The 13130-nt window shown below is 34.1% G+C and overlaps 1 long non-coding RNA gene and 1 pseudogene across 2 annotated transcripts; both read left to right on the top strand.

Moving 5' to 3' along the window:
• The first annotated feature begins 738 nt into the window (after positions 1-738).
• LOC110449754 lies at positions 739-2277 on the top strand. Of its 2 annotated transcripts, XR_002462894.1 has the most exons (4): positions 750-798; positions 1321-1464; positions 1847-1891; positions 2150-2277. It is a non-coding gene; the product is annotated as an uncharacterized LOC110449754 (long non-coding RNA). The 2 variants fall into 2 exon arrangements; XR_002462895.1 differs by lacking the exon at positions 1321-1464 and having other exon boundaries at positions 739-798.
• A 759-nt stretch (positions 2278-3036) lies between these two features.
• On the top strand, positions 3037-5178 carry LOC110449791 (annotated as a pseudogene).
• Positions 5179-13130: the final 7952 nt, after the last annotated feature.

The following is a 13130-nucleotide window of genomic DNA, read 5'->3' as shown; positions in this document are numbered from 1 at the left end:
ATTATCTCGTTAAAGTTATGTATTAATGTTTTCTATTTGTATATATCATAAATCAATTGGAACAAAATTATATATTTCATCGTATCCTGTTATGATATGATCAATATGGACGGCTTCGTTTATAATGAGCATGAGGACGATTGCGACTTTTTTTTATTGTGATCCTGACTTTCTCAGTAGAATGATCAAAATAAGGCATGTATATACCATAATTAAAAACGCTTTAAAATTTAAAGAATGTTATATCAAGATTTATGTGATAGATGTCGACTTCTGATGGACGAAATAAAAACAAACAATAACTAAAAAACTAAACAAAACACATAAAAACGAGTACCGAAGTCACAACACTATCTATAAACTGGGACAAAATAAAAAATAAATAAAAATAAAATATTTAAGATCCTTGAAATATATCAAGAAGAAACAGACCATGTGTTCTGGAATAGTGATCGACATCAACTTCATCCCGACAGCCGACTGCACATGCTGTAAATCTAGGTCATATCCAAGTAACATAGCAAATTTCCCGACATAATCATAATGGTGGCCATACAACATTTCATTTATGGTGTTCAACATTTGGAAACCCTGCGTTGTAAGTTTGTCTATCAGTAGTCGACATCTATCACGGAAACCCTGCGTTGTAAGTTTGTCTATCAGAAGTCGACATCTTTTAAGGAAATTAAGATATTCAAAACAAGTTCCGAAATACCGAATCAACTGTCGACCATCTCCATTATTTTACAGTTAGTGAAACTAAAGATGTTGCTGAGAAAAAGCCTCAAAATAGAGATGGTAGGTAATAAGTAAATACAATACTTATAACGGGATTTTTCACCAAATTTTAATATGCCCTTAAAATAGTTTTTTTTATTATTTGCTATTTGAATACATTATTAACCAATTGGCGTAATATGTTTAATTCCTCGATATTCAGTTACCACAAGACCATTACGGACGACTTACTGCTAAGCTGATTATAGTCATGGCGATTTAATTTATGGATCATGAAATGATATTTTTCGTAGTACACTAATATTCTTTTTTCCAAACCATAAGTGTTGACATGTCGCAGTTGATGTGTGATTCAGGACGAATTCCAATAATGTAGGTTAATGATTTGTTTGTTTGGAGGTTTAACGTCCTCGCAACAGCTAGGGTCATAGGAGAACGATAAATGACGAATATGGGCAAGTGTTTTATCCGCCATATGTCATATAACATTTCTACTGTGGCAAATAACAATAGTGTTTCTGTCAAGTTTAGAAAAGATATTTCCAAATGAAGAATATTTGTAACTCAAAACTTGATTTTCAGATTGGTCCTGTACTTTCTGTACATACCTGAACCCTTCTAGCAGTTGGAAGTGCAGGATGTGCTACAAAGGTCGCAAAAATACCACCGAACCGTTAACATTCCGAGAAATTGATCAAACAATAAAGGAGAACGATTCTGATTTTGGTAATGTGTTTCTTGAAATATACGGCTTCATATGCAGAATAATAATGGGGCTCATTATTTTTTTGCTAATTTTTTTTATATTATCTGGAAATAAGATCGCTCGTTGTTCTTGGATTGGTGGAGGCATTAAAACATCACTACATTACCTGGTGTGGCCTAAAACGATAGTTACCTATTCGCGGTCTGAGATGGGACTCATGACATCTAATTGGCGTAAACATAAAAACAATTTTACAGGAATTCACAAATTCATTTTTATTTGGATTTCACCAAATTCTCTGGGAACAAGCATTGTGATGTAAATGTAAATATCAGTTGACGTATAATTTGCATAAAATTGCTAGCAAGAAATATTTATAACTATCATATCATAAATTTACAGTCACAGAAATTAAGGGTGATGCTGAGGAGTCGCCAAATGGAGATGGTAGGTAAAAAGAATATACAATACTGTATGTTTCTTTTGCGGTAATCATAATATTATTAAGGTTATTTTAATCAATCGTATATCAAATGGAGTTAATTGAATATTACATTTATTGTTTTTGCAATAACAAAATACCTGTATATATGTTGTGAAAAATACCTATTAACAATAACAAGAATTTTAGAAAATTTGCTTACATTATATTACATTTCCAAGGTTTAATATCACACAAATTTGATTCGTTTGTATGATTTCCAGATTGGTTATGTACTAGCTGCAGTTGGAGATGCGGGATGTGCCACAAGAGACGCAAACATACCGATTAATCTGTAACATTCCATGGAATGGACCAGAAAATGGGGAAATTTATATTGGAATCTGGTAATCATATTTGGGATTTCATTTGATTTTATTAATAATTTTTTCTTATATTTAACACGCTACAAATGTAAGCGTAACATGTCATCTTAACCTTGGATGGTTAAAGGTGAACTATACACAACGTACGTTGTACAATATAATACAAAAACAAGTTAATGGATCTTAGCCAACTATCCAAATCAACAAATGGCTACGGTTGTCATAAAACCCAAGACTTTGCAAGCAGTCGCCACATCTTTTAATGTAATTTTGCAATGGTCAAGCAAACTACAGTGTTGAAAAAAAATGGAATATTGCTTGGTTATGCGTCCACGTCAGCATAACAAGTGAAATTCTACTCCTGTATGAATATACACATGATCAAAAAGCTGCAGAGATACATTTTCTTCTTTCTATGTAATCAATCGAATCCTCAACTAAACACCACATTGTAATTTTGTATTACTTTGTGTAGCCAATGCCCATCAAGCGTCTTAAATCATACAACAAACAGTAAATTAACACTTAAAAGATAAATCATCTCTCAATGTCAATTTATTTCAAATCGAGGCCCTATACACGCAAAATCAAAGAATGCAGTTACTATTTGACAAAGCAACAAAGTTCTTTCATATATGCCAGGTTCTACGTACACTGCATGTAGCTACAGTGTATTTGTATCATGATTGATATCGAAGATACTGTTGAGGCTTCCAGAACGATAACATAGGTTCACTTAAATGGGTGCAACGTCTCATTTGAACCGTTTTAAAGAAGTGAACATTATGAAAACGGCATTCAACATTTTTGAAATCCGAATTGTTTTAATCGGGAAAACTGGTTCCGGTAAAAGTGCAACAGGAAACACCATTTTAGGTAAGGATGCGTTTTCGTCGGTCTCGTCCCTTTCATCAGTAACCCAAAGATGCTCGTCTGGTCACGTTGATCGCTTTGGGAAAAAACTTCTAGTAGTGGATACACCAGGTTTATTCGACACCGGTATGACCAATGAGATTGTCACAAAGGAGATTGTCAAATGCATCGGTATGACGTCTCCCGGACCACACGCAATCGTACTCGTAGTTTCTGTAGGACGGTTACCAAGGAAGATCAGGACACAGTTAAACAATTTTCTGATATTTTTGGAGAAGGAATGTTTAATCACATGATGGTGTTGTTCACACGGAGAGATGATTTGGAAAGACAAAAGGATACCATTCAAAGTTGCGTACAGAGGGCCGCACCGAAATTCAAAGAAATCATAAGGAAATGCAATCAGAGATATCTTGCGTTTGACAACAATCAGGCCCCACATATGCGCGAAAAAGATGCAATGACACTGATCCAAATAATCCGTGATATCACTGAAAGAAACGGTGGCAAATGTTATTCCAATGAGATGTACGAGGAAGCAGAGAAACAGTATCGAAGAAGAGTGAAGGAAATTGAACTTCAAAAATATAGAGAAAAGGAACTTGAAAAGAAACGGATAACACAAACGTTACAAAATGAGTTCAGGCAGCAAATGGATAAAGTTAATAAAGACAAGCAAAGAATTTTAGAGCAACTTCAACAGTCAAAGGAAAAAAACGAGCACATGGCCAGAAATAGACAAAGGGAAGAAAGAGAACGACACCTCAAAGAAAAGGAGCATGCTTTGAAAGAGGAGGAAAATAAACAACGGCAAAGACAACAACTGAGAGCCACAGAACGGGAATGGCAATGCAAAAGGGAACTGGAAGAGAAGGAACGCATCGTCAGGGAAAAGGAACACTCTTTGAAAATGCAGGAACAGAAACAACAAAAAGAGGCCGAGCAACGTCAACGTCGTCTAGATGAAGCTGAGGAACAAGAACGTCAACGTAGAAGTGCACAATCGATGGTATTTAAAGAGAACGAACATAAACGCAGGGAAAAAGAGCAAGAGGAACAAATGAAACGACTGCAAAAGGAGAATGAAGATTATGAAAATCAACTACGTCAAGCTGAAGAACGGGAACGGCAATGTGAAGCAGAACATAGACGCAGAAAACAAGAACTTCTGGAGCAAGCTGAAAGATATAAGTTGGACTCAGATAAAATGCGCTCAAAAGTACGAAAGGAATATGAGGACGAAGACAAAGGGGTGATTTCAACCTTGTTGGGTGGAATCAAATGCGTTGCAAAGGGAATTGGAAAGGGTATCTTTGGGGTTGGCAAAGCAATAGGCAGATTCATTTTTAAATAACAGATGTATGGTTAAACCTTAAACAACCAGTCTATATCTCTCACATGGTTTTGAATGACAAGTCCATTTGACCTCCACAACCTTCGAAGTACGTCAAATCAATTTTTAGACTAGGATTTGACCTAGATTTTACATGGCGGACGTCGTAAACATCATGTTAATATTTCCGTTGTTCATATGTTGCCCTAGTTTTAATTATTTTGAAATCGATTAATGGTTTTGCTGACACTTCGGAACAATCTGTTCATGTTTGTGTTCATATAACATGAAATATACCTACTGGTCCCATTCCAAGCCAGCTTACATTTCAGGCCAGATATCAATAATCTCACCCTATGTGTATATATACTTTAATATGGCCTTAAATGTGGTTTCAAGATAGTCAACAGGACTGATAGCCAGTTAACCCAATACGCAATATGCACAAACCAAATATCATTACTTTATACTTTAGGGATATTCAAAAACACATTTGACCTCTGTGACATTGAAAGTTGGTCAATCTCTAGATGATATTCATTTGTTTCACCGGGGTACAGTTTAACAGCATGACCTAGGTCTTACATATTTACTTTTACATATTTAACCACTTTAGTATTGAACGTTTGAAAAAGTTGACTGCATATCATCCCATTAAACCACAGGACAAATGCATTTACCCTAGTAGAGGAAGTTCAAAGCAAATTCTTTACGGCTATACAAAAGTGTTCTAATTTCTTACATTATCATAACTTAAGTTACCATGTAGATAACATTGTACCCAATTTTACAGTAAAACCAACATCATCCCTACAAATTACTGGTCATTCCTTTTTAATTTTATCAAAAACGGACAACAGTTTTTCAATACATAGTTGATAAGTATTTGTTTTTATTCGAAAAGAAAATAAAATGATGAAAAGTAACTCTGGCATGAGACGTCATATTTTTGCGTGCATGTTATTTAATCTCAAGAAGTGTTTAACATTGGCATGATGAGGTCACATGGAATTAAGTAAGACATCATATCAATAATTTTAAGAACAACCGATGGTCAATTAATGATTAATAGCATTAGCACAATAACTTAGCACAAAGAATGCAAAACGTCATTTTTTCTGTTACTTTTTCATAAAAAAGGAAAGTATGTTATAGTTATATTTAAAAAGAAAAAAGGAAACATGTTTTTAGCGGTCAAGAAAAATCTCAATTTATACAGTCCTTTAGAGCTGTGTAAAGTTATAAAAAAGTCAAACTCTTAAGGAGGAGGTGCGCTTACAAAGTTTCTGAAGCAGAAATTTAAGTTTCAAGAGACATAACTCATGGACAAATAGTTACATCGCAAATTCCTTCTTCATGCATATCTACAAAAAAATCCAAACAACGGTTTAGGAGGAGTTTGTTTTCAAGGGGTATAAAAATGAAACATGAAAGTCTTGTAAAGGGTTTTAACTCTAAGCTAGCACAGTCTTCATTCATATTCCTATATCGTCTTTAAAGGACGAAGTATTTAACTTTAAAAATCTGCTCTGAGGTGGAAATCTTCATGCTTTGTGACGTAGTACATTTACATAAATAAATATCCTCCGACATTGACCTAAATAATTGTTCTCATATATTGACCTCAATTTTTCTCTGTCATTGAATGCAATACATGTCCTCTAACTTCGGCCAAATGAGTGTCCTCTTATATTGACTTTAAAGATGACCTCTGCTATTTACCTTGATAAATGTCCTGACATATCTAGAGTTATAAGTGCACCAGACTACCACTGATTTGTTTACATCAGACACGACGGTCACCCATGGTGTCAGGTCAAGAAACTGAAGGTGACAGAATTCTAAATTTTAACGGATATTAACATAAAAGCATATTATTCATGTATGATGCCCAGCTTTTAAATAACATCTTAAGATATAATTTTTTGAACTGTTGATTAATTAGTGATAAGAAATATATATATGTAGATTTAAAATATATGGTAGCAAATCATGAAAAATGAATGATAAGACATTATTACGTTGACATATATTAGGTTACTAAATCACTAAAACACTTAATCACACACTTGACTGAACACCACTTACTTAGTAACGAACTTGTTTATGAGTGTAATTTATTCTAGAAAGTTACAGGCCACATATCATCACTCTACGCCAAAAGAATTTCTGGAAAAAAATCGTCAAAAAATGTATGCCAACGCAATTTTTAATTCATAGTAAAGAAATGTTTACGCTTTTATTTTACCAAAACATCTTTTTTCAGTTATTTGATATCAACTCTCTCAATCCCTATTTCTTCTGTGATGTGCATGATCTTTCCTGTGGAATAAGCATCACAGATTTGGATTTTGCTCACTAGAGTGCCTTATAAGGCTTTTTTACCATCAGGTGAAAAGACCTTTTGCTATGTTCACGTGTCTTATTTTTATTCTTCTGTCACGATTGTGTAGCGTCTTAATCTTTTGATCGGCAGTAAATATGTTCAGTCTTTTATTTCATATCTATTTGTAGTAGATGAGAAATTTTATTGCGATGAATTTGGTAACTTCATTGTTTATTTCCTTTGGTCTTTATGAAAAGCCGACAATACAAACCGTTTTATTGTGATGCAGATTTCATCCAGTCTAGATGTTTATGTTTGCCAAGACTGCCTACCGAAATTTTGTTAACATTTGACTTGATACAAAATCCAAGATGGCCACCAAGACGTCATATCCGTTTCATAATTGCGATAACTCAGTTACGCCTGAAGCTATCAGTTTGAATATTTTGATATGCTATTGAAACCAAAAATACAAAACATTTTTCTAAAGAAACGTTTTATTGCGTCAAAGGTCAACTTGCGGTTTTCGGTAGGGGTCAAAGTTCAAAAATGTTATTATGAGTAACAACCTTTAATTAACAATTTCTCAAGTTCTGTGATGAAAAGGGGCTTGATATTTGATCTCCAATATGCTGAGATAATTTACAATTATTTTTCTTAAAATGAATGACCTTGACCTACTTTCAAGGTCACAAAGGCCAAATGTTTAAAACATTGAAATTTCTTTAAACCAGAATATTTTGAAAACGGTTGAAGATATTAGCTTCATATTCTGGTATGAAGTAGAAGACACCAATGCGTTTATTTCTCTTAGAAACTATTCTGATGATAGAGGTCAACTTTAGGTTCTCAGTAGGAGCCAAATTTCAAAGCAACATATTTGAAAAATAAAATATTTTCAAGTTCTCCAAAGTGTGGAGTCTTGATATTTGATCGGAGATGATTGTCTAACAAATCTGTTGAAAGGAATAACCTTGTCCCTCTTTCAATGTCACATGGGTCAAATGTGTTAAAAGGTCCAAGGGTGAGGATATTTGGCCATCAGCATGTTCAGATAAAGTGCTATTAAGTTTTTTCAAATGCATAACCTTCACCCATATTCAAGGCCACAGGGGTCAAGCATGTTCAATATTGAAATAACCTCTCCCAGAAAAGGAAGAGGCCTGGGTCGGTAATATTTGACGATGAGCATTCCTGAATGAAGGATTTAAACGTGGTTCCAATGAATGATCTTGACATACACTGAACATGATTTGAACAGCGATTGTCAAAATAAATCTTAAAATTTTGACAAATTTTGGCATTGTATCAGTACTTTCAGCACTCTGGATCATGATGGCCGCGGTTGTAAAACGAAAATAAACCAAAATTTTCAGTAAACTAAAAGCAAAAAAAACTTTAAAACTTTCATTTGTATTATCATGTTCTTCACAAAGGGTAAAGACCATGAGATTTAAAAAAGTCTTGTATGTATGATTTTTTTTATCTTGTTTATACAACTTTTTAATTTGTTTATACAACTTTTTAATGTGTTTGTACGACTTTTCATCTCATTCATACCACTTAATATTTCTTATATCATTCCTCAAAAATGTCACCATTAAGCTTAGGTTTTGTCATATCTTCAAACTGAGCATTTATAAAAACATAAATGTATGAAAAGTTAACCATTAATTTCTATGGGTGAATTTGGGCCTATCAAATATCAATCCTACTTTTACTATTCTGGAGCTGTAAATGCATATAAGGAGAGACAGATCAAGGCTTTGCAAAGGGAAGATTACCTAAGCAAGACAAAAATGATTTAAAAAACAGCTCTGAAGTAGAAATAATTACAACTATCCTGGTGCAGTTGTAAAGTTTACTTTAACAATTATCCTCCAGCAATGGCTTTAATAAATGTCTTCAAATATTGACCACAATAATTATCTTCTGACATTGACCTCAATATATGTCCTCCGACAATGACCATTAAGTGTTCTTCTTTAACTTTAGAAACGTCCCCATACATTGACATTAATAAGTATCATCTGACATTGAACTTAACTGATGTCCTCTAACATCAACTTTCATTAATGTCCTCTGACAATAACATTAATAAGTGTCCTCTGATATTAACTTTTAAATGTCCTGTCATTAAACTTAATGTCAAGATATTGACCTGTAACATCTAGATATAGATCTTTACAAATATCGGATTCATCTGATATTTATCCAAAAAGATATTTTTACATTAATGACTTAAATGAATGTCTTCTGACATACATTGAGAGATGCTGAAAGTAACACTTATAAGTGAACTAATAGTATCTTTTGAAGTTCAAAATTCAAAATATATCTATACATTTTCTTTTATAATTTAACCTTGTTTTTTTCCATAGATATTGATTCTACCTTGAACACACCTACAGTTGGTACTGCGATAGTGTTATTGAATAAAACATTTATCCATGCAAAAATTGAACTTACATCTTTTTTATTTTGCCACTAATATATACACAGATACAAGAAACACTTTATGGATTGGACATGTTTAATACTTAGAAATTGACCTTACCATTTATAAAATCTTTGGTGTTCTTGGGATTCCATCTTTACCACTGGGTGAGAACTAAATTATGATAGTTATTATTTATATGCTCCCCATTTTTTCCAGACTTTAAAAACTTGATACCCCTTGCTAGATTTACATGAATGAATTCTTGAATAAAAAAGGTATTTCACTCTTACAACAGTTATCCAGCAGCAATTGTCAAATGAAGTGATATATACTGAACATATGGCTAAACACGGACCTATGGCACTGTAAAATGATTGCCATACATATGTGCTTATTTAACCTCTCTGGACACTGACCTCTCCCACCACCACATATCTTCATGTAGTCGTGGGAATGGTCATAGTCGAGAGGGGTTAAACAATCAGCTGCAATCATTTTAAAGTGACATATAGGTCCGTGTCTAGCTCCTGCTATACTGAATTATGAATGTGTTGTAAAGCTAGTTAATCTTGGTATCAACAAAAGTCTGTATTGATGAAATGAGCTAACATACGAAGTTAATATATTTTGTTCTGATGTAAGGCTATTATTGATAATCAATGTTTATTGATGTTAAACTTTCAATCATTGATCTTTAATATTGGAAAGATACAGTAACAAAATCTTTAGTTTCCTTCAATATTTCACTTTTGAGGCCGAATAATAACATAAGAAAAACAAGAGTTCAAGTTTATTGAGTTTCAGATAACAAAGTCATTTAAACTTAAGCAAAGCAAACAGGTTGTGGATATAATTTTGAGAAATTCAGTGTATGGGAATTTTCAGACTTTCAAATAGTAAAGGACTATATATGGTTTTGGCCTTTTTTGGCCCCCAAATCCATCGAAATTAAAAATCTTCAATAGAACTTTCAAATGACTGTTTCTTTAATTTTGAATACTTCCCTGGTACTATTATGTAAACATTCATTTAGGTTTTCAAATATGGCTGCCATGGTAACCAGTTAATATTTGCATAAATTAATGAAATTTGAATCTTCAGTAAATTTTGACAGGTTTTTGCCTAGTTTTTTTCTTAGTTACCATAGAGCGCACTCTTGAACAAACTTTATATTTCTCCTAAAGATGTATTACAGGTGCATACACATTGTCCTTTGATTTTGAGTTTGTTCAAGCATGCGCTCTACAGTTTCCAGGAGAAAAACTATGCAAAATACGACAAAATTCACTGAATATTCATTTTTTTCTAATTTATGCAAATACAAAAAAAAAATCATGACAGTGTTTGGGAAGTATTTAAAATAGAAGAAACAGTCATTTCAAAGTTAATTGAAAGGTTTTGAATTTTGATGCATTTGGGGGCCAAAAAAAGGCCAAACCATATATATTCCTGTAATATTAACCATACAATGATATAAATCAATTACAATTTAACAGCAAAATACAATGACGTGATTATCCACATGAATTATAAATCAAACATACATTTATTACTGGGCAAATAGAAATGCCTTAAAAGCAAACACAAGTGAAAACCAGCATAGAAAGTAACCAGTTTAGATCAGAATTATACATATAAGGAGGCAGTACCCATTTCGGATCAGTATCCAAAGCGGATCACTTTTTTGCAAAAAAACTTATAAATAAATAAATATGGACTGAAAATGTAATTCAAACTCAAATGTCAGTGTTTTGATATGACGTTTTTTAAAAATGGTGCATGTGCCGACTTTGCATTCTGTTTTGGACTATAGGAATAAATTCACGTGTTGGATATGTGTTTTCATCTAAATTCTAAAGGTCATTACAAAATGTTTATATGCTGACAAAAAGATATTCCTTTGAAGCGTAAGATACTGAAAAATTCAAGCCTTGATCCGATTTGGGTCCTGACTTTCGCAAAAACCGGAAATGCTGATTGGTGACTAATCAAAGTATTCTATAAATATCATAAATGAGTCCCAGGTGCTAACGCTGATTGGTGACTAATCAAAGGATTCTATAGATATCTCAAGTGAGCCCCAGGTGCTAACGTTGACTGGTGACTAATCAAAGTATTCTACAGATATCTCAAGTGAGCCCCAGGTGCTAACACTGATTGGTGACTAATCAAAGTATGCTATAGATATCTCAAGTGAGCCCCCGGTGATAACGCTGATTGGTGACTAATCAAAGAATTCTATAAATATCTCAAATGAGCCCCAGGTGGTAACGCTGATTGGTGACTAATCAAATTATTCTATAGATATCTCAAGTGAGCCACAGGTGCTAACGCTGATTGGTGACAAATCAAAGTATTCTATAAATATCATAAATGAGTCCCAGGTGCTAACGCTGATTGGTTACTAATCAAAGTATTCTATAGATAACTCAAGTGAGCCCCAGGTGCTAACGTTGACTGGTGACTAATCAAAGTATTCTATAAATATCATAAATGCGCCCCAGGTGCTAACGCTGATTGGAGACTAATCAAAGTATTCTATAAATATCATAAATGAGGCCCAGGTGCTAACGCTGATTGGTGAATAATCAAAGTATTCTATAAATATCATAAATGAGTCCCAGGTGCTAACGCTGATTGGTGAATAATCAAAGTATTCTATAAATATCATAAAAGAGCCCCAGGTGCTAACGCTGATTGGAGACTAATCAAAGTATTCTATAGATATCTAAAGCGAGCCCCAGGTGCTAACGCTGATTGTTGACTAATCAAAGTATTCTATAGCTATCTCAGGTGAGCCCCAGGTGCTAACGCTGACTCGTGCCTATTCAAAGTATTCTATAAATATCTCAAGTGAGCCACAGGTGCTAACGCTGATTGGTGACTAATCAAAGGATTCTATAGATATCTCAAGTGAGCCCAAGGTGCTAACGCTGCTTGGTGACTAATCAAAGTATTCTATAAATATCTCAAGTGAGCCCCAGGAGCTAACACTGATTGGTAACTAATCAAAGTATTCTATAAATATCATAAATGAGTCCCAGGTGCTAACGCTGATTGGTGCCTATTCAAAGTATTCTATAAATATCTCAAATGAGCCCCAGGTGGTAACGCTGATTGGTGACTAATCAAAGGATTCTATAGATATCTCAAGTGAGCCACAGGTGCTAACGCTGATTGGTGACAAATCAAAGTATTCTATAAATATCATAAATGCGCCCCAGGTGCTAACGCTGATTGTTGACTAATCAAAGTATTCTATAGATATCTAAAGTGAGCCCCAGGTGCTAACGCTGCTTGGTGACTAATCAAAGTATTCTACAGATACCTCAAGTGAGCCCCAGGTGCTAACACTGATTGGTGACTAATCAAAGTATTCCATAGATATCTCAAGTGAGCCCCAGGTGCGAACACTGATTGGTGACTAATCAAAGTATGCTATAGATATCTCAAGTGAGCCCAAGGTGCTAACGCTGCTTGGTGACTAATCAAAGTATTCTATAGATATCTAAAGCGAGCCCCAGGTGCTAACGCTGATTGGAGACTAATCAAAGTATTCTATAGATATCTAAAGTGAGCCCCAGGTGCTAACGCTGCTTGGTGACTAATCAAAGTATTCTACAGATATCTCAAGTGAGCCCCAGGCGCTAACGCTGATTGGTGACTAATTAAAGTATTCTATAGATATCTCAAGTGAGCCACAGGTGCTAACGCTGATTGGTGAATAATCAAAGTATTCTATAAATATCATAAAAGAGCCCCAGGTGCTAACGCTGATTGGTGCCTATTCAAAGTATTCTATAAATATCTCAAGTGAGCCACAGGTGCTAACGCTGATTGGTGACAAATCAAAGTATTCTATAAATATCATAAATGAGGCCCAGGTGCTAACGCTGATTGGTGACAA

The sequence above is a fragment of the Mizuhopecten yessoensis genome, unplaced genomic scaffold (assembly GCF_002113885.1).
Source record: "Mizuhopecten yessoensis strain PY_sf001 unplaced genomic scaffold, ASM211388v2 scaffold4819, whole genome shotgun sequence".
Taxonomy (NCBI): Eukaryota; Metazoa; Mollusca; class Bivalvia; order Pectinida; family Pectinidae; genus Mizuhopecten; species Mizuhopecten yessoensis.
Note: the sequence above shows the minus strand (reverse complement) of the source record. Positions and strands in the feature narration are given on the sequence as shown.